This window comes from Stegodyphus dumicola, chromosome 8 (assembly GCF_044657685.1).
Source record: "Stegodyphus dumicola isolate Sdum_Otavi_A_Nest chromosome 8, ASM4465768v1".
Classification (NCBI taxonomy): Eukaryota; Metazoa; Arthropoda; class Arachnida; order Araneae; family Eresidae; genus Stegodyphus; species Stegodyphus dumicola.
The window spans coordinates 5,133,171-5,158,636 of record NC_140775.1 but is presented as its reverse complement, the minus strand read 5'-3'; the positions used below and the strand labels follow the sequence as shown (position 1 = coordinate 5,158,636).

The following is a 25,466-nucleotide window of genomic DNA, read 5'->3' as shown; positions in this document are numbered from 1 at the left end:
AGAATGAGAGAGCTCAGGATGATGAATAAGGACGGAAAGAGAGAGCTGCGGCATTCCAAGAAGTCTTAAAAGAGTTCGGCCTAGGAGCCTTCGGTGATGCATCAGACCGGGGGGGGAGGCAGAGCCAATTTCTTAAATGACAAACAAACTCATGCATAAAAATGAGCCCCACCTTTTGCCAATCCTGTAAAGTTACTTGCCGTTTGGTGAGCGCTCGGAGACCACTTCGGTTTTAATAGATTTCATAAACTATAACAAGTGCCGTAGAGATAAATTTATTTTTATATATTAATTTACTAGGCTGTACGATCGGTTACTCTCTGAAGTGCGTCTTCAGCCTCTAAAAACTTGAATTCTTGCCAACAAATCGCTTTATGCAATCAGGCGAAAACTCACATTTTTCACGAATTAATAATTAAAAATATTTTTTTAAAAAATCTGAAAGGTTTCAGATTTTAAATTACGTCCAAAGGGGCGTTTTTTTTTTTAACATTTTGTGTGTTACCTTTATTTATTATATATCATGTTCTTCTCACTTAAACCATAAAATTCAGTTCAACAGCAATATCGCAAAATAATTTTAAATTGACCATAGCTTTAGAATTTCCGATACACAGTCAGTCTCGTACACTGGAGATAAAAAGGTCTTTCCCCCCGCTCACTTTTAAATCGTTGAGTTTGTTAATAAAAAAAAAAATCGTTCATGTTTTACAAAATATGAAATCGATCATAAAACAAATTCAAAATTTCAAATTTGGGCTTTCAGATGACCATATTCGCAGTAGGATCACGTTATTGAAAATTGGATGGCTTTAGGTACCGTTGTTTTATCATGAGAAACATACACATATATTTATGCAGAATCTTCATTATTTAATTTCTTCTAATATAATGCAGGACTCTTTACATTCGGAGACAAGAATTTGAAAAGTGAAACGGACATTTATAGTGGTTCGACGCAAAGTCGCAAAACGAAAACAATAGTCGTTCAGGGACAAAGCCCCTTTGGACTAATAAATAAATAAGCTTTCACATTATATATAGTGCCCAAACGGGAGTTTTTTTTTTTTTTTTTTTTTTTTTTTTTTGTCCTTTAGATACCCATGCACGTTTGGAGAGCATTTGGACTAACGCCACTTTGGACTAAAAATCTTTAAAAACAGCACACCTTTAGAATTTTCGATAGACAGTCTCGCGCACTCTAGATAAAAGTGTTTTATTCCCTTCAGTGTTGCCACTGCTGATTTGAAATTGCTAAGTATTTTAAATGAAAAATTCGTTAAAGTTTTCCAACATATGAAACAGACGATAAAAAAAATTCCAAATTCGGGCTTCCAGGTGCTCATGTTGCGGTGGAGGAATACGTTGTTCAAAATGTGATGACTCTAGGTACCGTGGTTTTCTCACACTGCCCAGAAGCATGCATACATTCATGCAGATACTTCATTATTTAATTTCTTTAAGTATAATACAGGGCGATAATGTTTGGTGTTAGTAACCTGAAAAATGATACCAGCTCTTCCGGGCCAACGCTCCCTTGGGTTAGCGAGAGATTTGAAGAAAATCTCCAAAGGCAGCTTTTGCATGTTCGTATCAGTGTTTTTTTTTTTTTTTTTTTTTTTTTTTTTTTTTGAGGAAAGAACTGACGTCACTCATTTTCATTCAGAAATGCGAACGCCATTCATTGATTCGGAGCTTTTAACGAGGTTACCTCGGAAACAGGAAAGGTAAATAATTTAAATCAAAATGCATTAAGATGTTTCAAATTAAATCTAAAGATTACAAATTTGTTTACGATTACACATTTATTTTATTTGTTTGAAATATACTTAAGCGTGCTCTGAACGTTCTGTTTAAATATAAAGTAATATAACAGAACTCGTTCTGTAAACAATGTAAAATCGAAATTATTTTTTGAAAGTGAATGAAATTCTAGAATTTGTTGATGTATGCTCACAGCAATACTTTCCCGCTCTTTGTAGTAATGCTACTTATTATAGTATATTCTTTTGGATTTCCGCTCTGAAACAGTTTTTTGCATTGAATAAAATATAATTAAATGACGATATTAAGAGAGAGAGCTTTCTTCCATTTGTTGCTAAACTCGTGTTTTTATCGTTCCGTTTTAGACGAAATCTGAGTAGTATAAACTTTCGTATTTCTAATCGATGCGCGAAATCTGTATAAACGGGAATATTACCAAGAAATGGTTCAGCGGCCCATGCGCACAAGTTGAAAAGCGGGGACGCTTGCGCGCAAGAAACATTCATTGCCGGATGTGTAATAGTAGCTTGTATACTTTACTGGTCGTTGCACACAAAACCAAAGCTTCTACATTACCTTCCCGTAACTTGGAACGGAGTCTTGGAGTTGTAAGGTATTTTCTCTCTCCTTTACGCGGTGTGTACAAGCCAATTTCCGTTAGAAAGTCCTCCACGAAGACATCCCTCTCCCTAGGCAGATAACCCTCTGCATTCCCATAGTCAAACAAGCCAAACTAAATCCTCCTCAACACATTTTGAAGCTTCGTATTTTTATAACAGGTTTAGGAGAGTGAAATTTGTATGCTTCTTTTGACATCCTTAATGTATTTGATACTTTTATAATATTCTAAACATTGAAACATGTTAAATGAAATAAATACCCCTTTTTTCATTTGCATAATATTGTAATAAGTTCTGCGCGCAGTATGGCATAAAAACAAATCTGATGTGGATATCACGCGACTTCTTTGTACGGATCGAATGAAAAAGGGAGGTGCACAACTAGATGTTATAGCAAATATATAGAATTTCAATATTCCGCGGCTAATCATTTTTGAGTTATGCGAGATGAATGCGTAGGTACGTACAGTCGTCACACAAAATTCCATTTTGAATCTATTTTAAATGTTTTACAATCTATTTTGGGGAAAAAAACAATCCTTTATTCCGTCCATACGTACAGACATCACGTAAAAAATATAGTCAAGATTCTGGTACGGATAAAATGGACATTTTCGTTAAAATAGGATTCATAAAATTTTTCTCCGTACGAGGAAGAAAAATTAGCATTTTTAACTGTTATTTCCCCCATTTTTGTTTAAATCGAAAAATAATGCATAGTAAAAATAACTTCTATTACTTATGAATTTCAATTTTGGGCCTTTGTGCAAAATTGGTTCTAAATTTCTTATTATGTCTTTGCTGATATAAATATATAAAATGTACCCATTTTCTTACCCGGTTCATGTTCTTACCTAACGTTTATTTTCGTAGTCGTTGGTCGCAGTCATACACTTAAAAAAGTGTTTTAAATGACGAATTTTCATGTTTTGGTAATGCGAAATTTAAAAAAATAATAATAATAATTTTTTCATGTTTTGGTAATGCGAAATTTAAAAAAATAATAACAATAATTTTTTCATGTTTTGGTAATGCGAAATTTAAAAAAATAATAACAATAATTTTTTCATGTTTTGGTAATGCGAAATTTAAAAAAATAATAATAATATTTTTTTCATGTTTTGGTAATGCGAAATTTAAAAAAATAATAACAATAATTTTTTCATGTTTTGGTAATGCGAAATTTAAAAAAATAATAACAATAATTTTTTCATGTTTTGGTAATGCGAAATTTAAAAAAATAATAACAATAATTTTTTCATGTTTTGGTAATGCGAAATTTAAAATAATAATAATAATAATTTTTTCATGTTTTGGTAATGCGAAATTTAAAATAATAATAATAATAATTTTTTCATGTTTTGGTAATGCGAAATTTAAAAAAATAATAATAATAATTTTTTCATGTTTTGGTAATGCGAAATTTAAAAAAATAATAATAATAATTTTTTCATGTTTTGGTAATGCGAAATTTAAAAAAATAATAATAATAATTTTTTCATGTTTTGGTAATGCGAAATTTAAAAAAATAATAATAATAATTTTTTCATGTTTTGGTAATGCGAAATTTAAAATAATAATAATAATAATTTTTTCATGTTTTGGTAATGCGAAATTTAAAAAAAAATAATAATAATTTTTTCATGTTTTGGTAATGCGAAATTTAAAAAAATAATAATAATAATTTTTTCATGTTTTGGTAATGCGAAATTTAAAAAAATAATAATAATAATTTTTTCATGTTTTGGTAATGCGAAATTTAAAAAAATAATAATAATAATTTTTTCATGTTTTGGTAATGCGAAATTTAAAAAAATAATAATAATAATTTTCTATAAATAACTAAATCTAACTTTTAAGGCTGTCTCCCTGCTCCTATACTCATATTTGACAAAGTCTAATTTAAAATAAAATTATAAGAAATTCGGTCCTCGTACGACAAAAACTGACTGGGATATTGAATTTAAAAAATTTGCAATTTTTGATGTCATTTTCAACTTGCCTCGAAGGATCCATTATTCACATTAGAATAATTCGAGAAAATAAGTTTAAATGAAATGTGAAAAATGTGCATAATTTAACAGGTCGAACAAGTCGTATGGTACCCACATAAGATTTTTTTAAATTTAAACTTTATTAAGAAATTCTGTGTATATACCGTTCTAAAGTACCTAAACCGCCGTGTATTGAAATAGTAATCTTCATCTAAATCAACGTATTGAATAACATTTTCCACAATTTGACTGCTTTGTTGTTAATTTCGATTAAAAATTGCATAATATAATGGTTGCTTAGTTACATGCTAGTTGTTTGTGTTATCGCTTTGATTCTCGTATACACCCCTCCAGAAATAATAACGTTTATTCTCGGCCACGCAATTTTCGGTGTAAATCTAAATTTTCGGTGCCGGGAAAATTTGCGAATTTTCATGACGTATCCTGTAGCCTCTGGCGAATTTTGCTTTCCCCTCCTGAAAAAACGTTTCAACAAAAAAACAATTTGTTGAAACGCTTCTGTTTTTTCCGGGCTAAGGAAATGCTGTGGATAAAAGTGTCTGTGAATGGGTGTTTTACTAGGAATGTTCCTCGGATTCTTTCCCAGACATAAGAGTAGTGTACGGGAATTACGGAAAAGCAGACGTTCAAATTTGGGAAATTCTAACTCATCTCGGAAGCTTTATTTTCGTTATCGGGCCTCCTGAAATCCGAAACTTCCTTCCTGTCGGCCCTGACTTACCCTTGGTCACTCCCACCGCCCACGCCGGAAACGGAACATCCGAAGGTGGTCACTTCGGGTCACAAATTGCAAGATGAATGGGAGGGGTAGATCACTTCTGCGAAACTGGGGCGATCAGTATCAGACGATTTTCCAGCCATTCATTAGAAGAAGGTACTTGCGGAAGTAATTCCAGCACCAAAAAACATTTCCCGCTGAATCATATAGCCTTCATTCCTCATAAGAAATAGCTCTGTTGCCAGATACGTTTATAAAAGGCATTAACTGTAAAATATAATAATAATTTATAATTTATGCATTTGTAAATATGTAAATGATAAATATTTAGTAAGTAACATAAAATTTAAATTTATAAACACATTTAGTATACAGGGGGATCCAGATGTCGCGTACATTAAACTTTGAAAAGGGTGGAAATTCCAAAATGGATATTAATGGCAAATTGTTTCAATGGATAATACTTCTATTCTATTGCTATACTACTAGAGGTCGAGCAGAGAGGCGTTTTCGTGGTTTTCCCCCATGTGTAACGTGTATACGAGCAAGTTTCCCTTAGAAAATGCTCCACGAAGGCATTCCTCCCCTTAGGTAGATAACCCCAGTGTACTTTGCCATAATCAACTAAAATAAATCAACCAACCTATTCTGTTACGAATAATTATGTCGCTTGAAATTTCCATTGCTCTTGATGCTGTTAAAACTTTTTGTTGCTTTATAAATGACAACAAATGCTTTATAATATCTAACAAAGGTAATAATAATTATTAACGGAGGTTAACAATACCCCAACAAAAAGTTTATAATGCTTTCTAAACCTTATGCTTCAATGCTTTATGGTGCTTTATAAGCGTTTTGTTGGGTACAAGATGGAAATGAGTTTTAGCCGAGCACGACGGATTTTTATGATTGAGCAGGACTTCGCAATGCATTTACTTTAGTTGCGATGTTATCTTTCTCACACTGTTTATTGAGGATTGCAGTATTTTAAAATTAACTTCCGTTTATTTCGTCCGAACTGGAAAGAGAGCTGTTTTCGGCCGCTTCGTTTCTTATGGTGAACGTTTCCAGTTTCTCAGAATCACGTTTCCGAGCGGAAAATCGGTGATTTGTTTGGTTCACGAACATTTAAAAAGATCTCTTTAAACGCTTCGACAATTTTCCCGCAAGAATGCTTCGAATTTCAGAAAGGCAAATAACATTTCGCCAAGATTTGAATCCATGTCGAACGACCGGTTTTTGGCGATTTTAACGCTGGACCGCTGTTGGGCCGAAATTTTTAAGAACTGTGATTACGAGTATTTTTTGCCAGCGTTTCACGAACACGACTGGAAAAAATCTGATGTGGACACCTTGACTTTCTTGTACTCCACATCCTCCGTTACTACTCCTACTACTTTCTTGTACGGCTATTAAATTATACACATTTTTGCTGCCCTGCATTTAAACTTATTTCCTCGAATTTTTCTAATATGAATAATCGATCCCTCGAGGCAAGTCAAAAATGACCTCAAAAATTGCAAATTTTGAAATTAAATATCCAGGTCAATTTCTGTCGTACGGGAGTCAAATTTCTTGTCATTTTATTTCTTCATAATAAGTATAAAACTTTCCCAAATGGGAGACAGTATTAAAAGTTAGATTTCAGTATTTATCAAAAATTATTATCGTTACTTTTAAATTTGGCATTGCCAAAACATAAATAATTTCGTCATTTAAAACACTTATTTAACCGGAAGTGTATGACTACGATCAAAGATTGCGAAAATAACGATTACGCTGCACGTTATGCAGTGGATTTTTTGCCAAGCTGGATCCCGAGGAGAACCGCAGTATGTGCTATGATGGATGTTGTTTCCAGAACAGTATTGCGACAGAACGCAATCTATAGGCGAAATTCTGGTGCTCCGTCCACTTTTCCTGTCCCTGAGAGAGAGATACTTCAGAAAACATTTATTAACAGGAATGTATTTGATGTACATTCTGGAAGAAATTGCTCGAAAGATCTTCGGCCAGCTGTAATGCAGGCTTCACATCTGCAAGTTAGTGACTGACGCACATTTGCGAAGACATCAGGCATTTCCTGAGTATCGCCGGCAACAACGGCGATCCTGGCGTCTAGATCCATAGTGGTTTCAACGGGGCATTCGTATATTAGGCTTTTCAAATGGCCCCACATGGAAAAGTCCGAACACGAGAGATCCGGTGATCTCGGTGGCCAATATCTAGCAATCTGTCGCCCTGAAAATTTCGAGGCTCTTAATGCCAGCCATCCTCTCGGCAATCCACGGTAGAAAATGCCGTTGGGTCCCTTTTGTACCTTTTTATCAGGAGCGACCCTTTTTGTACCATTTACAATGCCAGCTAGCGGCGGCTCGCCGTTTGCGTTGCGCCCAAACATTCTATGACGAATATTGCTAGTATAGTTGTGTTCTATCACCCCGTAAAGTGTTGTCCACTTTTTCAGATTCACTCTGTATATTATAGGTGAGGGGTGTCCATGTATGTAATATAGTAAAGTAAAACTGCTCTATGCCCTAGATAAAGGAATTAATATATTTCATTTCCTTTTATAGAGTTATTAGTAAACTTAAATTGATCAATGCCCAAACGTAATTATTTTATTTCATTTCATGTCAGTGAAGAAACTTAACAAAGTTATTCAAAAACATAATAAAAAATATTGTACTGATTTTATCAAACAATTTCGTAAAGAAAATCTTCGAGTGAATGGATGGATGCACATTTGTGGATGCTTTACGAGAAAAGTCTGCTGGATTTCTGAGTCGTTAGTAGCGGTAGAAACTAAATTGGAGTAATCTGTAGTCGGAACAGAAAACGCACGTAAAGGAGTACTGGAAGCCAAAAATCTTCAAAAAATGGTGATTTGGAATTTTTGCACTATCAAATTCTCTACACTTTTAGCTTTCTAAAAATACCATACTATAATCTGTATGGAAATTAGAACTGTAAAAAATCTAGTTTTAATTTATCATCGAATGCTTTGATAAATGACGGTTTTTACATAAAGACGTGTTTTCCTCCAAGCGTGATTTTTTTTATACTCGATGTACCTTTTCTCAGGAACTACTGCTCACAGGTATGTAAAATTTTTATGGCTTATTTATTATGTTTCCTAATATTTACTAAAATTAGCTTTTTGTGATAAACCAAGGGAAAAAAAAAATCATACATTTTTCTTTGTGAGAAAATTGCTAAATTTTACTATGCCTAACACAATATTCTATAAATTACTCTAAAATTCAAAATGTTCCAAAATCTCATTTTAGTATAATGATATAGGTGTACTTTAATTAGGCGAAAAATTTCAAGCTTGTATTTACAGTAGATTTTGAGAACAGGTACATCGAAAATGGGCAATTTAACATTGTCGGTATAGGGGTTTTCCGACTCCCCGTAATGCGTCAGAAACACGCAGTAATTTTTTTTTTTTTTTGGATAAATTTGATGCAATTTCAAAATAATAAAAAAAAAAATTGCTAGAAGTTTAAAATAATTGTTGATTCGACTAATAAGAAATTTATTTAAGTTGAATTGATAAGAAATTTATGGCAGCTGCAAATTTGAGAATTTTTAGTAAATCTGATGACATCTGTCGCAGCTTAGAAGACGACGTTACCTTTAGAAAATTCCGAGGATCGTAAAACTTCAGCTAAACGGCTTACTTGCTGTAGAACGAGCATGCAAAATTACGGTGTGGTTTTGGGATAGCAGAAAGAAAAGATGAGAGAGTTGCTGGAGCATTACCAAGCCGTGACAGATCACCATTTAAAAGACGGTACTGCGGAAGAATCGCGTTATTTAAAAACTGAAAAAGAATACTTTTTACAGCATCAGCATGAAGCTGTCAATCCAGAAACAAAGATGCCGCAAGACTTCGCGTTGTCTTCGACGCACCATCGCATGCTGAAGGCTACTGTCATTGAATGAAATGATTGTTTAGAATCAGATGTTTCTTTTCATCTGAAGCCTGCTTCACAAATTTCAAAATGATATGCATATGGATTTGTGTGTTTTGGAAAATTCTCGAACTTTCCTGAATTCCACTTTGCTGCACTTACTGATAGGAAGTTTGGCCACTTTGTAAGGGGCCTTCACAGAACATCAACTAAAATGCCAGAAAGTGGCTCTAGCAAAGAGGGTGGTAACACGAATATGTGCAAGCCTAAATCATAACATATGTTTAAAAAAGGGAAGTTAATGAAAAAAATAAAGAAAGAAGTTAATAAAAAGTTACATTAAGGCTAAGAGGGGCGCCAGATTATCTGCTAAGTTTTAGGTTTGGTTTGGTTTTACATGATTAGGCAAAGCCTCGAGAGCTAACAGCCTAAGGGGAGAGATGCCTTCGTGGAGGACTTCCTAAGGGAAACTGTCTCGTATACACGTTATTCATGGAAAAAAACCACAAAAAAATGCCCATGCAGTCAACCCGTTCGCGGTATTCAAACCTCGGACCGAAATGCCAGTGTTCAACGATTTTACCATTCGGCCCCTGGCGGACAGATAAGTTTTAGAAATGCGTTTAAAAATAAATTATGATTAGTTACTTTCAGTTTTGAAGCGTACCGGGAAACACCATTTTGAAGTAACAGACTTAAAGCAATAAAAATGTAATTATATTCTTCAGTACTTGCGCACAAAAATTCCACGCATAATAGAGGGGTTGACCTAATATCGAATCCCAACAAATGGGTTGGCTGCATGAAACAATTCGTGGTTTCTCCCACGTGTAATGTAAATACGAGCCAGTTTCCGCTGTCAAGTCGTCCACGAAGGAATCCCTCTCCTTAGACAAATAGTCCTTGTATGTTTTGCATATTTAGTTTAACAAAGAAACAGTATAGAAGGAATATCTCTTTCTTTACGAAAAAAAATGAAAGAATATATTCGTGTGAAATAGGAAAATTCAACATTAAAGGTATATATGTCGACAGAATATGAAAAGAAGTGAAAACAAAATGTTTATAAGACAGATTGTCATTAATCAATCGATAAAAGAACTAATTTTATCACAAATATATTTTTTTTTTGCATTAAAAATGAAGGAAATGAGAGATATTTTAATTTTACATCTAACATAGAGATATCAAAAAATAAATGAGACAACTTTCGATGGGCAGTTTCTGACCAAAGAAAAACTAATGTCATTGAAATCTGAGTATTTTAAAAATGAGCAGAAATGAATGAAAATGAGAATTTAAATATCCATATAATCCTTCGGATATGACATCAGAAATATACTGTTATTTGCTATTTATGATAAAAGTAATTTTTAATGTTTTAATTTCAAAATTCTAAATTATTATAGATACTGATTTTTTAAATACATAAAGTTATTATTAAAAATACTTTAAGACTTATGGTATGATTTTTACAGTTCCGGTCTATAATTCGTACATCTAACACACACACACACACACACAAAATAAGATCAAAATTTACGGTTGCGCTTAATACGCTGGATATAAAAATGATAGCTTAAAAAATAAGGAAAAAATCAGCATTCTAAAGTTAGATTTTTTACGTGCACCTAAAAGCTGTTTATAAGAAATGGCATACCTTACGAACTTAAGAATATTCATTTCCGGATAACATGAAAAATTCATCCTATTCGTCTTCCGTTATATTTTCAGGCACATCATCGAATTCTGTTTCATTTCACCATCATTGTTACTCCGATCCATAAATAAATAATCATCATCTGGTCACCATCACCAAACATCCTTGCAGCGGCACAATTTCCATCCCCCCCCGCAAACTGAATGACTTTGCATTTGAAACCAGATCTGTGTTGTTTCTTATAAACCCATATTTATCCCAGGACTCATATTTAGGACTGAAAGGAACACTAAATCAATTGCAATTTATTGAAGCCTTCGATATTCACTTCAAAATCATGGGTTTAAGTGGTTTACAGAAAGAGAAAACACCTGACTCCTAATTCCAAGAATTCATTCAGGTTGGGAGTGCTCTACAACAGCATTCTTTTGGACATCTGCGTTGAATACAATCCACCCTCTTTGCCGACACACGTATCTTTAGGGTTACTTCGTAAAGGAAAGGATGCGTGTTACACGACGAATGTACCTAAAAATTAATAAATGTAATTTGAAATTATAGGTGCGCGTTATATGCCGGAATCGGAATATACGGTATCATTATTGAATATAGACGTGTTGTATATAATTAATAGTTCATTTGATTGCATATAGGGCGCTTCTTTGCCTCAGGCGAAAAAACTTAGCTCTGATGTCGATAAGCGTAAACCAGAAGTATCGGCAAACGAGTGAACAAGAAATGCCAATATGAATGACAGCTGACACTTTTATTGCTTTTCATTACACTCTGTTTAATTTACACGTTTTCGTGCAGTGATTGAGTATTATGTACTATCTATTGACGAGAGTTATAAATTGCACTTTTAAGTACTGCGGCTAAAAATAAAACCATTCGTTTTCTCTTCCTTTCACTTCAACCAAACATTGTTTTGTTTCGCGCCCGGTCTTCGCTGCTTTCGAAATAAATCTTCTACAAATTCGGACAGGAACAAAAAGAATAACGGGGAAAAAAAAAAAAAAAAAAAAACAGTTTCATGATACTAAGCACGCTCTGGCAATCTTGCGCAATGTTATTGTTCTGCATACTTTTTACACCTGTTTAGCATTTTCGGTAGGTACAAGAGGAATGAATTTAAAGGTTAAACGCATATCGTAAATTGTCTGAATCGTTGATTTGTGCGCAAAACTGCGGGCTTGTATGTGTTTTTTGCTTCCTTCCACTCGAGCTTGTTCTTTCAACGCCTCATTAGCAACACCTCCTCGAATGGCCATAAATATACGGGAATGATAAAGGAGGAGGATGACCTAGCTTACGCTTCATCAGTTCTTTTCTTAAGACATAAGGCTATTTAAAAATTCTTTCCCCCTTCCCATTCTTCTCTTTGTTGGAATAATCTGAAAACAAATGAGAGGGTTCAAGCTACATTTGGGCAATGAGCGGTTTCGAAATGTTTTCTCTTTGAGCCGTGGTAGTTTCGTCCTGTTCTTGCTGTAGGCATTTAGTGTCCTTGAAAGAACAAGTTCATAAACATCCATGAGTGAAACAAGGTTATATCTGCATAGTGTTTCTTGGGACGCTATCAGACATCCTTCTTTTTCAGACGAACAACTGTTTCAAACAATTTTTCTACAAGCTTTATCATTGAAAGAAGGACATGCAACTTTTTCCTCCTTTCCACAAAAAGTTGTATAATTTCACCTAATCAGCGTCGAACTAAAGAACCTGACGGAGAGTTCTTTGTTGGCAATCTTATGCAGAATCAGTCAAAGAATATGTATGTTAAGAAAGAAAGCTTCGCCAAAGCAGGGATGGCTCCATCATACCGCAGAAGGAAACAGGGCTAGCCATCCAGTTATAGTTTAATATCATTGTGCACATGCGAGAAATAGCTGTCGATCAGGTGTCGAAGCAAATCCAGCCTTAATACCTTTTTGCGCATGCACGAAATAGTTGTTGAGCCGATGTCGCAGGTCGAAGGTCGTGTTCGTCAAGAGATAAGTCCCACCATTTTTTTCCCCGCCGTATCGATGTAAACTGAAACAGTGACCCGCGCAAGTTGATTAATTCACCCTTTGCGGCACAGTGTGTCCAGTCTGGACACACCTAAAAATTTCCTTTTGTACACACAGAAAAATTGAATGAAAAAGGATTTATAGGTTACTATAGGTTACACTGAACCTTCTTTATTTATAGTAGATAGCAGCTCAACACAAACCAGTCCATATATTTTAGCCATGTTTAGTTTTTTAAGACCCTCATTTTTCAAAGAAATCTTCCAGATTTTTTTAGGGTATAAAAGGAATTGTTTGAAAAGAAATTTCTGTTATTTTTTTGGCTGTATGTTAATCTCCTTATTTTATATTAATATAAAATTTTTACCTTGAAATCTAGCCTAAAATCAAACGGCGAACCCTAGGTGTGCCCAGACCGGGCTCACCGATAATCTAGGGCAACTGAGAATTTGTAGTCTTTGTTTCTCCGCATCTCATCGGTCAGTTAATTGACAATAATGCTCGCTTCAGCACTCTTTTCGAAGTTCTATTCGATCAGTGTGCCACTTTGGGCACACCCACAGAATTAAAACGATAAGTGCTATCTTCACAAAATTTTACTTGCGTACTCCTCTAGGCCTAATTAGACTGCCTACCTTTTTTTTTTTTTTTTTTTTTTTTTTTTTTTTTTTTTTTTTTAAATCAAAACTCCGACTTTAAAAGGTAGCTGCCGGAAAGGGTTAATGGATTATTTATTTTCACTAACAAAATCTACGAAAATCCGACTTTAAATTATCGCAAAAAGGTTTGTCAAAGAACGAATGTTTTAAGTTCCCTGAATTTGTACCGCATTCCTCAATTTTCTGCATACCTGGAGCTTTGGCGACGAGAATGTCTGCTTCAGCGAGACAGGCATATTCACAAAGCCTACAAACAGTTTCTTCTACTGTTTGCTCCGATTGGTTAAAACAGGAAACGTAGGGTTACAGAATCTTGTACTTGGCGACTTTTGCTTCATCATCTATACTATTTGTATATCAGCCTCCTGTATCGAAAAGTGTGCGAAGTCCAACGGCGAAACCGCAGCTCAACGGCAACGAGAATAGAAAAATTTCTCTGACTTCTATATCGTCGGTTCTATCCCCGGTCGTGAACTTTTACGAACTCTGCTCTGGACGGATTTGTGTTTATCCTCACTTTATTGAATGACTTTGTCATTATTAGTCTTTTTGCCTTCGGGTGTGGTGTTAAAAATTCAACACCTTCATTTTCTCTATTTTTGTTTTAACGCTAATTTTTCTTATTTTTATCTACTGGTTTGTACTCTTTGTAGTAGGTACCAGTAGCAAGGTTATGATCCAAGATCCCGAAAAGCGTTTCACTAGCAACAGCGCATAATAGAATAAAATATAATTTTAATTTTACTTACTCATAATTTAGGTTAAAAGAATAAGTATCCGACGCGCTTAAATGTTTATTGAATTGATTGTAAACACTTTTTCTTGCAAAACGATTATCGTACTTTCAACAGGTTAAGTTTAAATGCAAATAAACTATTAATAAGATCAGTAGATTTTTTTGAAATATATTCTGCACAATTCTCCTTAGCTTTCATTCATAAAATAAAAAATTATCGAATGAAATAACAGCTGTTTCTCCTCGCTGTACTGAAAGGCTACAAGGTTTGTTTGACATTAATTACCACGCCTACAAGACGATAACTCGCCATTCCAAATATGACCGACAAGCAGATGTTTCATCCAATGAGAGCACATTGTAGAGAAATGGTCTGCAGGCTTTGTGAATATGCGCGAGACAGCGGCGCAGTAGTAACTGGTTTATATTGCGTCTGTGGGAGCTTTCCTTCTTTATGTACATTTTCTTTAAACCAGGTTTTCCTTTCTGTGGTAACCCCAAAGTGACCTGTGGTGACTGGCTGTTTTGTATCACGTGACGAACAGAAAAATTGAACTAAACACTTGTTTCATAATTACCATAATATCAATCGGTTTCGATGGAGACTGGATTCTGTCTGAGAACTTCGCTGGTGCACTATCCTACTACTAGTACCTATCTATATCGCAGATCTTTCGATACCTTCCTAAAGATTTGTGAACGACAGCCTAGCTTTGCCGTTTGAAGACCTAGTCTAACGAGCTAGGGGGGCTAAAGCGCGTATCCCACTCTAGCCTGCTACGGGTAAAAACTAGTATAACTTTGTCCATAGTTAGAATTGACTTGAGCTCTTACCTAATTCTTTAATTTCTATCTCTGTTCTTGCCAAAACCTGACGAGAGAATTCCCGTAATGATGGATTTAAATTCATCTGCTACACAAGATAATATATTAACAAATGTCCCGGCCTTACTTAGCATTCAAAGCCCTGTTTTTTGCATGGAAAAATCCTCCATTAACTACCATATGAACTGAGTTGCTGAACACTTTCTTCAGTAAGGGTGTTCAGATTTATTTAACTGTAGCCTTCGCTCCCCCCTCCAATATAATCATCTTTAGCAGGTGGTGTTATAGTGGATGATAGGTATATCTGATGCGCAGTAAGGAATTCCAATTTACCCGAAACGGACTTACAAAATATTTAGAGAAAGAGAAGCAATGTTTAATTTAATTAATTCATAAATATGTAGAGTAAGAGAAGCAATGCTGAATTTATTTGATGCATAAATATATAGAATAAGAAAACAATGTTAAATATAATTTATTCATAAATATATAGAGTAAATGAAGCAATGTCTAATTTAATTAATTCATAAATATGTAGAGTAAGGGAAGCAATGCTTAATTTAAGCATTTCATAAATATGTAAAGTAAGAGAAGCAATGAATAATGAATGAAGCAGGATAAGGGAAGCAATGTTAAATTTAATTAATTCATATTAAGCATACTGCTTCCCAGAGTAAGGGAAGCAATATTTAAATTAATTAATTCATAAATATATAGAGTACAGGGGGCAATGTTTAATTTAATTAATTTATAAATATAGGGAGAAGGGGAAGCAATGTTTAATTTAATTAATTCAGCAGTATATAGAATAAGAGAAGCAATGTTTAATTTTATTAATTCATAAATACATAGAGTAAAAGAAGTATTGTTCAATTTAATTAATTCATAAATATATCAGTGCGTAAGGATCAAGGAAATTTTCTAAATCGTAGTCTTTTATCTGAGTTCTTTCAATAAAATTTACAGAAATGGAACTTGTTGAATGCTGCCTTCCTTATAGTCAGAATCGGAATTATTTTTAACTTGCCTTCCAAGTATTCGATTTAGCATTATTTTTTAATCTATCTCTTTTATGTAAACCTCCTTTCCCTTTATTTTATTTATTTGATTTTTAAGGAGTTTAAAAAGTATGTTCTTTCTTGATAATTTGGACTTTCAGAATGTCATGAAGTGATAAGATATTGTTTCTTCTTTTATTTATTTTCATGCTAATTTTAATAAGATATTCTTGACTGAAAACAATATTTTCTTAAGTTTGCAAAGAAATAGTTCAGCATTCCTTCCGCCATTATCATGTCGAATATTTTCTTCTTAAACATTCAACATTTATCTTGATAACTTTTTAATATAAACAGTTATAACATAGTTCGGCAGTTTTCAGCGAAACATCTTTCCATACATTATCTGTACGTGTCACGTATTTTTGCCGTGGATATTTTTTTATAGAACGGACTTTTTTTTTATCATTGCCAGACCTTTTTCTTCTTCCTTTGTGTACGCTTTCGTGGTGTAACGGTAGCACACTTAGCGCATATTCGAGAGGACCAGGTTCGAGTTCCGGCGAGGGCATTGCTCATTTTTCGTAATGACTCTACATTGGCGCCCGAACTAAAGGGTGGTGGATGATGATTCTTCACCACCAGGACTTGGTGATTAGGTCGCCTGATCCCAGGGATAAATAGAAGGGCTAGGTCATTTCTTTGTTCGACTCCTCGCCGACGCGAGCCTCATGGAGGGGATGAATTGGAAGTAATCTGACGTGTCTGTGTTGCACCTGCTCTGATTTCGCGCGTTTAAAACTGTACTTTCATTCACTTGCGAAACTATTTTCTGGAGGTCGCATATCCCAAATTAATTTTAATCATACATATTTGTTTTCTAATAATGCAAATATTTAATAATTTGTATATATATAGATATAGTTTTAGTCAGCTTTCCTTTTAAATTCTATATTTAAAGTATCCTTTATGTAATATGGCTTCTTGTGCTGTAGCAACGTGCCGTAACGCTTATAGAAATACGAAAGAAAGAGATATTGTATTTCATGCTTTCCCAAAGGACAAATTGCTTTTGACGAAAGAATGGATACATGAATGTCGAAGACAGGATTCTATTAATGTGAAAAACGCAAGAATTTATGGCGAACATTTTCTGTGCAGTGATTATGTAGATGACATAAGAAATCGCTTGCTTGGATTGCAGCAAAAGAAACTGTTGAAATGCAATACTGTGCCGAAAGTAAATTTATCGTATGCAATAAACGAAACAACACCAAGAAATCGGAGAAATTTGAAAAGAAAAGTAATGCAGAGTGGTTTTGAAAAACTACATGAATTAATACCAAAGAAAATTTATTTTGAAGCTGAGAACGAAATTGAAGCTGACAATAATAAATCAAATGTCAATGATTTTAAAATAAAATTCACAAGTGACAACGCCCTAAGTGACAATATCCCTGAATGCCCTAAGTGTAAAGATAAACAAGAATGTATTGATAATTTGAAGAACAAAATAATATCCTTAGAAAATTGTAATAAAATATTGAAAAATAGAGAAAAGAAAAATTTTAGAATGTTTGCTCAGCGACAAAGAAGGTGGACGACATCTAGAAAGAAATTTGTATCGGAAATTTAGAAATTAAAATCCCAAACAGCGAAATTTAGGAAAAAATAGCACGGATCGGAGAATTAGGAAAAACGGTCTAAAGCATATTTTTACAAAGACGCAGATTAACGCATTGCTAGAAAAGAAGGAAAAAATCAGGTGGACTAGTGAAGATATTTCACGTTGCATTGTCATAAGAGCTCTGTCATCTATAAGGAACGTTTTTGGTAAGAAAAAATAGGAGTTCCTTTACCTAGCACTAACATATTAAGGAGATGGTGCGCTAAATTTTCATGTAGTTCAAGAATTCAGAGTGATGTTCTTCCTGTAATGAAGGAACGATGCGAATATTTAAACTCTGTAGAAAAAATATGCGTTCTCGGTTTCGACGAAATGCATATAGATTCTAAACTTAGCTATGACTCTAAACTGGACCAAATTCTCGTTCCTTTTCAAAAAGTGCAGTTTGGTTTAATCAGAGGTCTCATTTCGCAGTGGAAACAACCAATATTTTTTGATTTTAACACTCGAATGAAAAAGACATATTCAATCATCTGGGCCCACCAGCGGCCGGGCGGAAAAGTCGCTGAACACTGGTAGTTCGGTCCGAGGTTCAAATCCCGCGAACGGGCTGGCTGCATGGGCGTTTTCGTGGTTTTCCCCATGTGTAACGTGTATACGAGCCAGTTTCCCTTAGAAAGTCCTCCACGAGGGCATCCCTCCCCTTAGGCAGATAGCCCTCGAGGCTTTGCCATAATCACACACGCAAACACAATCATCTGGAGTAGAAGGGAAAGCAATAGTGTCTGATTTAGGATGATCTAGTACTTTGTGGAAAGAGTTACAGATTTCGATTAATAGTTTTCAGTTTCCAAATACAGTATTGCAAACGAAAAAAAATATGGGTTTTTGCAGATTTAGCGCACTGCTTCAAATTATTGAGAAACCGCTTTTTCTTATGGCTTCCACTTTTTCCTATGGAACCTTCTCCTATATATCTTGGGAATTAGAATTGAATTCCGCCAGACAATTTTCGACCGCCGAAAAAGAAGGATTAACATATGTTGCAGGTTATATTGCCTAGCGTGTGCGAAACAAAGACCCATCATTGGGAACAATATCTAAAAATATTTTAATTCAGAATGGATTAAATTATTCATTCTTAATTAAAATATTGGACTTATTAATAGATTAGAGGTTTGACTACACCTTCCCATTCATAGATGAATACAGTTTACGAGTTCGAAAATATATTTTGTGCAGTTCATGGTACAGGTTACTATAAAGGGAAGCATGTAATTGGCTCTTTAATTAATAAACTGGAGAAACATTATCCTGAAGTTAACAGAGAAGCAATTCGTTTATTTTGCAGAGGTAGTTGCATTGTGACTGTACAAGAAAGCATATATAATATGTTTTGATTTGAAGTATTTGTAGATGACATTTTAGAAGTTAATAGCGTAAAGCATATTTCAAATGAGAACTAATTTTGTTAAGTTATTGTTAAAGTTATTTTTATTGTATCCTGTGTTATTATTGATTCGATGTTGTGCTAGCTTAGCATTCTAGATAAAATATAATAATATAAAATTAAAGTAATTGACATAAGAAGACCTGCCTCCTTAACCCCCACTTTTGAAAAATTAAATAATTTTTATTGGGTACTGTGAGTAAAGTTGTTTTGTCTAAATTAAAATAACAATCTTACATGTATTTATTTAAATGTAATATTGATGTAAGCCTAAGTTACAAAATTATTAAAAAATATATATTTTATTATATTGAATCGGGAAATATACCAATGTAAAATTTACAATTAGGCTGAAACTCAGATTAGCAGAAATTTTGAAAACTATGCCAATTTAAGGTTGCTTTTTGATTAATTTTAAATAGCTGTTATTATAGTTATCTTAGAAGCAGTAGTAGAGTTCTTTTAATTAAATCTCAGATAAAGAAATGATTAAAAATAAACAGGCATTAAAAAAAAAACAATCCCTGCAAATTAAAAAAAAAAAGGAACTTTATGTTAAGAGTAGCGTATTTTATTTGTTATTTTAAAATTTGTTAAATTAAATTTTTTAATGTTCAGTGTAAAACGCATACTACAGTAACATTGTCTCTTCTAAATGATAACTGTCTTTCACACACAGCTCATTTTAAACGCTGATTCTTCAAATTTAAAACACTAATTTCTATGTTGTCAATTGCATCTCCGCGTTCAGTGTCATTATGGCTACGTCATCACTCCCCGCTGCCTGTTTCAGGGAAAAAAGCTCTATGAGCTAGCCCTTCTCTTTTAAGTCCAGGCCTGATCCCTAGTCGCCCTTTAAAGGGAGGAGTGTATAAAGTATTTTCTTCTTCCTTTCTGCATGCTTTCGTGGTGTAAAGGTAGCACACTCGGCGCGTATTGAAAATGTTCAGATTCGAGTCCCGGTGAGGGCATTGCTCATTATTCACGTCTCCCGCATCCGAAAACCTAATGTCTTTACAATTTTTTAATGAAAATAATGAAACGAAGTTTTATAAGTTTTATATGCAATCAACTTCTCACAATCTGTTTAATCTGTCCCCAATTAACCAAGGACGGATTAAACGGATTGCGCATTATGCGGACCTTATGTACAAGAAGGTTAAATTTGTCTGTTGGGAAAGGAAAATTTATAATCACAAACCACTGATATAAAACGTAATTTCTGCGGAACATGAAAAATTGAATTTGACACGGTATTCACTGGAGATTTATAAAATCTTTCTTTTGTATTGTTTACAAAAGAAAGAAACAATATGGCCCCACAGGAAATGCCCAAATAAGAGAGAACCGGTGATCTTGGTGGCCAAGCTACGGAACCACTTCGACCAATCCACCCCCCTGGAAATTTCGTGGTTCATATAACCAGCAATATTGTCGGCAATAGACGGTAGAAAATGCCATTGTGTGCTAGAACCGACCGTTTTATACAATTTATTGACAATGCCACCTAGCGGCTCAGACCATACATTCTATGACGAATATTGCTCGCATATTGCTTCTTCAGATTCACCCTGTATACGAAAAGTTGTTTTATAGCCACTGCTTCAAGCATACAAAAACTGATGGAAGAAAATCGCGTTTTAATGACGAGAAGGTGCTTGTTTTTTTTTTTTTTTTTTTTTTTTTTTTTTTTTTTTTGATGCATAACAAATTAAATCTTGGTGCAATATTCGACACTGCTGGAAGTAAAGCATTTTCAGCGTTAAATAATATTTGGATTTAATAGACATTAAAGCTGAAAATATCGTTTCAGGTGAGCACGTGATGCTGAACGGCAAAAGAATATTAAATGTCTTTTCAGAAACTGTGGGAAATTCAGGTCTAGCCCCATTTGGCTTCGCGACCCGCAGGGTTCCGGGGAAGTCCGACAGTTGAACGTTGCTGAATGAATCCTAAAATGAGAGCTGCTAATATTCCGAAAAATGCACAAATGTTATTAGAAAACATCAACTTCTCTAGAGCTGGTTCTCGCAGAGCAGCCCTGTGGAATCGTCAAAAGGACGAGCATGTCGACATGTTTATCGACAACCCCGAACCCGAAAGTGTGTGTGGAAGAGGGAGGAGAATCAAAATCGTTTGTCAAACAGTATTAGCTGTAATCTCGCTTTTAAGAACGTCGTTCGTAACACTGGCGAGGAGGGAAGGAAGATACCGAAGAAATGAAAATATAAATTAAGTTCCTGCCAAACTGTCTACCACGTAAAGGGGGGAAACTTGTTCGTCGACTTTTTCCGAGAATAGGCGGGTTTTGTTAAAGGAGAAATAAAAACGGAGAATAAGAGGGGGAAGGAAAAAAAAAAAAAAAAAAAGACGTCTAAGCAATACAGACCTTCGAAATATGTTCTTTCACACTAAGGTACTGTTAAGAGAGGAAAGTTGAAAACTAAGGGAAGAAAAAAAAGATTTTGCTTTAAAGGGATAAAAAAAAAAGAAAGTCAAGAAAGGAAACGGATTTAGTTTAATGCTACGTTTGTTTGTTTTTGAACGCAAAATGATGACTTCCAAAAGGAGGGAGAAGAGGGGGGATTGACCAAGAGAAGTCAAGGGACTTTTCTAACTCGCTCAGAGTTACCTGTGGGCCAACCACATCCGGGTATCAGATGCGTTTCCCACGCCCTCTCAACTGGACTCTCAACTTAGCTGCAACCGTTGCTTGCAGGAGTGTCTGGCACTGCCGAAAAGAACACGAATGGACATCTGAAGTCGTTCTTCTCTCCCCTTCCTTCTATTTAAGTGCTTGGGACGATGCTAAAAGGAAGTACAGTTGTGTCTGGAATTTGCACAGGTTCATACGCTCTTCGAATCAAATATATGCGGTAGATCTGTAACTATCTGATGTAAATGGGACCACAGTTCTTCCGGATATTCGAAAATTACAGAAAATTTTATTTTATTAGCCCAAAGGAGGATTTTGCCCAGAAGGGCTATTAATTTCGTTTTGCCATTTTGCGTTGGGTAACTATAAAAGTCTGAATTACTTTTCAAATTGCTGTCGCCAAATATTAGTGCTCTGCATTATATTTAAAGAAATAAAATAATGAAGAATCTGCATGATTGCATGTATGTTTCTCGCACTGTGAAAATAACAACGGTACCTAGAGCCATCAAATTCTGAATAACATAGTCCTCCACTCTGGAAGCCCAAATTAGGAATTTGTTTTATTATTTATTTCATATTTTGTAACACTTCAACGAATTTTTTATTAACAAACTCAACGATTTCAAAGCGAGCAAAGGCAAAACCGGACGAAAAAAAAAATATATATCTCTAGCACGCGAGACTGTGTATCGGAAATTCTAAGAATATGCTCATTTTAAAATTATTTTGCGATATTGCTGTTGAATTGAATTTTATGGTTTAAGTATGAAGAACATGATAGTTAATAAAGAAAGGTAACGCACAAAACGTTAAAATACGCCCCTTTAGGCGTAACATAAAATCTGAAAGGTTTCAGATTTTTTTTTTTTAATTTAATTTATTTATTTTCTGGTCAGCTTTCCATTTACTGTAAAGTAAGTGAAAGTTGTTCTTTAAGCACCTAGACGAGAGGTGTAATATTTTTTTAACTACGCGCGTTTCGTGTCTTGACAGCATAGAAATTGTTTCTACTTCACCTGCCTGAAGTATTTGTTGCAAACCTGATTCTTATGAAGATCAATTAAAAAAAAAATTAAAAGAAAAATAATTGCGTTTTGAATGATAATAATGTAAATTATTGAATCCTTTCTTTATTGGATAATGTGGATTGGATTGTTTATTGGATAAATGTCTGGACTTAACTTCAGAATACGACAAAATGTGTAGAATCCCCCGTTCTGATTCGAAGCAGAAAAAAGAAAAAATCGGCAGTGTCGTCGACGGGATTCGAACTGCAGTTTTTCTGATTGCTAATCAACTGTGCTTTCCAGGTGCACCATGAAGGTCCATCACATTTTTAGAAAATTTTAGAGAATTTTTCGGAGCCGGGAAGCATGAAAAATCAGTAGTGCCCTTGCCAGGATTGGAATTCCGGACCTTCCGACTGCTAACCAATTACACCACGAACGCACCGCATAAAGAAGAATATTCGTTACAAATGATATAGAACGAGATTCTCCCTCTCCTTCATCTGGCATTGCTATTGAACATTTCAATTTCAATATATTCGCTTATATATTTTATATCTAGAGCTTTTCTGGATTCATTTTCGACTACTGGGCCTATTACAACGATCTCTTTAAATTTCGACAACGGAGAAAACAAATTAAGTTTGTTTTTATTGACGTTATCTTTAAGTTTATTTCTTGTTGGATAGTCAGTTATTTTTGATATCGTGGCTACAAAAGACTGAAAATAATTTTTTGATTAGAAATGCGTAGATTCCCACGCAAACAGTCAATAGATTCTTCTCTGCGGCCCGCGCTGCGGCATTTGTGTTTGATTGGGGTTGATAGCGACAGATCATACGAATACATGTAGGCCTAGCTCATTTAGATAAAAATAAAATTTATTTATTGATTATTTTATATGTTTTCATACTCCGTGAGCATTCAGAAATTCTTTCGAATTTTGGTTTTGACTCGCGGAATTTCTAATGAAATTTCAAGAACGTCTGGGTTCCAGCAGAAAATACAGTTTGAAGAATAGAGGCCTATCATAATTATATAAATAAAAACTGTTTAAATTTTTAATCTCTTTAAGAAATTTTTTGTAGTAAACGTCAAGCGACGACTAGGATATTCAGACAGAGAAACCATCTATTCCATTCTCCGTGCGAGAAACAGGGCTGTCGCCGATAATTGAAATCTGCACCTTCGACCACCAGCTGCATGCGTACCATGACACCAAACACAGATGAATGCGACAATTCGCTAAACTCTTCTTTAAGACGTTAAAGTAAAAATTCACAGACTTCATTTCTGTTCGCACGTTATTTCTATAAAGAACATATTTTTAAAAGTAATAAAGCATTTTTATTTAATGCAAACTGTAAAACACACAAATACAAATACATAGATACAAATTTTAGAAATAAAAATAAAATTTTGTTTATTTTTTTATTTGCTAACATCCAAACATCAAGAAAAAATAACTAACAGCACTTACGATTATTAGTTTTCTGAGATAAAAATTTTTTGCGTAGAAAGCAATACTATCACGTTTATTTTGTCTGTTTTAAAAATCATTATTTTGAATAGTGTAACATGTTGCATAATAAACTTCTTATGCCTGTAATACAACTTATGGTTTATATCACTCTTCTTGTTTAATGTGCTTTTTTATTGCAGTCTGTTGTTAAAAGAGAAGCTCTTTCTTGTTATGTCCTAAGCAATGATTCGCGGATTAAAAAGAACAATAAGCCTATACACAGTGTGTAGAGCAGGATTAAGACCTTTAGATGCCGTAAGCCAGTGGTGCCCAACTTTTGGCCTCTCGCGAGCACATTTCCAAGACATCAACATTTTTGTTAAACATATTTCCAATCTTATGCGATACATCTTAAATATTAATTTCGGCAAATGTTTTTGAGATGAATAATATTACTGCTTGAACTTTATGGAAATCAGAGGAGCGGAGTTCAAAATTATCTTTCAATGCATTTAGGTTTTCCCAGTATTTCTCTCTTTCAATTGCCTTGCGATTAATATGGTTTGATAAATTCTGAAAATTGGTGAAATTTTTTTCTTTCATCTGATTTATCCACAAATTTTACTTTATCTGAAAAGTAGTTACAGTCCCAGTCAATTGAAAAAGGTTTTTTTTCTTTTCCCTGGAGATCTTCATTCAGTTTGTTCAGTTTAGCTGTTACATCCGTGATAAAATACAGATCGGGTAACCAATTATTATCCTTCAATTCTTCATAACTTTCGTTTCCGGATTCCAAAAACTGCTTTACAGGCGAAAGAAGTTCTACAAATCGTTGAAGTCCTTTTCCCCTGCTGAGCCATCTAAACATCGGAATGAAGCAATAAGATTCCATGTTCGCTATCAAGCTCAGCAGTCAGCAATCAATTATTTTATAACGTCTTACAATATATCTGTCTAATGACTATAAATGCTTACTATATTTTAACAATTAAGAAATATAAAAGAATGGTTATTTTAAAAATATTTTTGTTCAAAGTTCCTAATCGGGCTGGCGAGCACATACAAAACTATCAGCGAGCACATACAAAACTATCAGCGAGCGCTCTCGAGCCCAAGGTTGGTCATCGCTGCCGTAAGCACTTAAAAGTTTTTGGTGTCCCCACTTATGTTTACTCCAGTTTTCCCTTCAGTTCTCTTCTCTGTCGGATTGGTTCAGCTGCAATATGCATTCCATGGTAAAACCGCCAATTTTTTTATGTCCCCCTTTCCTGAATACCTAAAGAACTTTGTTGCGGTCTCCCCCTGTCTTTGATGCCCTAAGCACGTGCTTATAT

At 34.4% G+C, this 25,466-nt stretch overlaps 1 protein-coding gene across 1 annotated transcript in view; it reads left to right on the top strand.

Moving 5' to 3' along the window:
• dachs (unconventional myosin-IXb-like dachs) overlaps nt 1–25,466 on the top strand; it is a 215,216-nt gene that overhangs the window by 21,610 nt on the left and 168,140 nt on the right. The gene's annotated exons all lie outside the window — the stretch shown is intronic.